Consider the following 2,764-nt stretch of genomic DNA (forward strand, 5'->3'; position numbering starts at 1 on the left):
CGCGGCCACCATTCACGAGTTCAGCTTTAAAACGTCACACAGCTCCTGGTGCTCTCTGAGACCACTGTGCCTCGCGGCCACCATTCACGAGTTCAGCTTTAAAACGTCACACAGCTCCTGGTGCTCTCTGAGACCAGTGTGCCCCGCGGCCACCATTCACGAGCTCAGCTTTAAAATGTCACACAGCTCCTGGTGCTCTCTGAGACCAGTGTGCCCCATGGCCACCATTCACGAGCTCAGCTTTACAATGTCACACAGCTCCTGGCGCTCTCTGAGACCAGTGTGCCTCGCGGCCACCATCCACAAGCTCAGCTTTACAATGTCACACGTCCTCAAGAGTGGCTTTTCTGGCAAACACTGAGCCTCGTACAAACACTTACACTTAAGGCCCTGGAACTGTAGAAAACCAAAATAGTGACAAATAGAGTTGGTTCTTAAAAATAAAAAGTCCAACACCCAAAACACTTGTTTGGGGACTTCATGCGAACACTTGAGTCAGCGATGTCCGCACCACCCTCCCAGAGAAGGCACACCTGTGGTGACTGGTGTGAGGGCAGTGCCGTCACAAACAAGCACTCGGGGCAAGGACTCCGGCCCCAGGCCACACACAGGTGACACGAAGCTCAGGAGCCCAAGGAGCTTGTTCAGGTGCTGCTCCCTCTCCTCAGTGGCAAGGTTCCCTCCCTCCAACTGCATGGGTGTGACCACAGCTCAGAGCACACTAACAATTACAGGCTGGTGGGTACTGAGGACAACACCCTTCCTGTTTACCAGTCCGCTGGCCTCCCAGCCTCAGCCCCCTAAGAGCGATGTGCTCCCTAACAGGCGGGGGACCATCCGACATTGCCATCACCTGAGTGTCGAGCACAGCCCCACACAAGACCGCACAGCCACACACAGCTGGAGGAGGTGTGGGCCGGCAGATGTGAGGGGTCCAAGGCAGGAGTCATGGAGGCCAGGGCTGCAGAGGCCACAAGCAGGGGCCACAGAGCCCACAAGCAGGGGTTGCAGAGGCCACAAGCAGGGGCCACAGAGCCCACAAATGGGCCGCAGAGCCCACAAGCAGGGGCCACAGAGCCTGCAAGCAAGGGCCGCAGAGCCCGCAAGCCGGGGCCGCAGAGGCCACAAGCAGGCAAGAGCTGGCACAGACCCAGAGGAGCCTCCTCCCTGCTGCGAACTCAGCCAGAGTCAGGAGGAGGACAACCTGGCAGAGCTATTGGCTCTGACCGTGGGCAGGTCAGCATGGGAGCAGCTTCCTGAGAGCAGGCTGAGGCCTTCACAGCCTCCATGTGCCTACACAGTCACCCTCTACCACAGAGTCGTAGGGGGACCACAGGAAGATGAGCAGAAAGTAAATAAACTGTAACACTCAGACCCCAGAGCCTGCCCTGACCCCCCTACTATGTCTAGACACACGTCTGTGTGGGCCGGACATCCCCAGCAGGTTACACGGAGAACCAGAAGCACAGGTTGTCTCCAGGGCGAGGCTTGGTGGCTGCGTGGAGCACAGGTAGAGGGGAGCTTCGGGGACAATGCTTTGTGCTTTTAAACTGGAGGCTGGGACCGGAGCTGGAAAGGAGGCTCGTTTTCACTACGTGCCACTCCATACTCTTTCCACTAAATACATTAAAGAAAACAAGAGATAAAAACTATCAAAAGGCAACACATAAAAAGATACGTTCATTCAAAGCACGTACGACACTTAGGACACGTTCACTACTCTGGTGACACATCTAATAGGTAAAACGCTAACACAGGATTCATACGGAGAAGCACAAGTCCTAAACTAGAAAAATAACCTGGAAAAGGAAGAAGAAAGTGGGAGGAAATATTAAGGCTTACTGCATAGCTCCAGTAATCAAGACAGTGTGGTACTGGAGGAAGGTAGTAGCGAAGATCAAGGGAAGAGAACACAGGGCCCAAGCACAGACCCGCCCAGGTGTAGCGCTACCCAGGTACAGACCCACACGAGTCTGCCCAGCTGACTTTTGCCAAAGATGCAAAAGCGACTCAGTGGGGAAAGGTCAAGCCCCCTGTAAACCAGTGAGGAGGGCTCTGCGTAGCCACCACGTTTAAGTCTGTTTACCTGGGAGATTGCACAGTTAAAACAGTGGAAGGTAAAAGATGTATTTGTCTGAAGCTCATCTGAAAAGGACCGAGTAGCTGCTATTTGGAACGCACACACAACTAGAACTGATAAATGAGTTCACAAGGTCACAGGACATGAGATGTCCTGCCGTATTCCTATATGCTAGAAACAAATGTTTTGAAAATGAAATTAAGGATACAATTCTGCTCACAATACCATCAAAAAGAATAAAATACGGATAAATTTAACAAAAGAAGTACAAGACTTGTGCACTAGAGAACTACAAAACATTGCTGAAAGATCTAACTAAATGGACAGACACGTTTATGGTTAGAAGATTCAGTAGTATTAAGATGCAATTTATTAAGATGCGTTCTGGACATACAGGTTCACTGCAGTCGCTATCAAAATTCTAGCAGAAGACTTCTGGAAACAATCATGGAGCTTGCTAGAACCCTACATGTCCAGAACCCACCCAAACATTGCTGGACTCTCCTGGAGTGGGGCCAGGCATACATGTGGAAAACATAACTCCCACTGGTGGCCCTGCAGGACATGTCAAGTAGTGCCAAGTACACCCCAGCACACCCGAGTACCCAGCACATCCTGTACATCCCAGGACACCCTGGTACCCAGCATATCCTGTATACTCCAGCACACCCTGGTACCTGGCAT

At 52.1% G+C, this 2,764-nt stretch overlaps 1 protein-coding gene across 1 annotated transcript in view; it reads right to left on the bottom strand.

The window, feature by feature from the left end:
• TBCD (tubulin folding cofactor D) overlaps positions 1-2,764 on the bottom strand; it is a 200,748-nt gene that overhangs the window by 88,795 nt on the left and 109,189 nt on the right. The window lies entirely within an intron of this gene.

Source organism: Trichechus manatus, unplaced genomic scaffold, assembly GCF_000243295.1.
Source record: "Trichechus manatus latirostris isolate Lorelei unplaced genomic scaffold, TriManLat1.0 scaffold00028, whole genome shotgun sequence".
Lineage (NCBI taxonomy): Eukaryota > Metazoa > Chordata > Mammalia > Sirenia > Trichechidae > Trichechus > Trichechus manatus.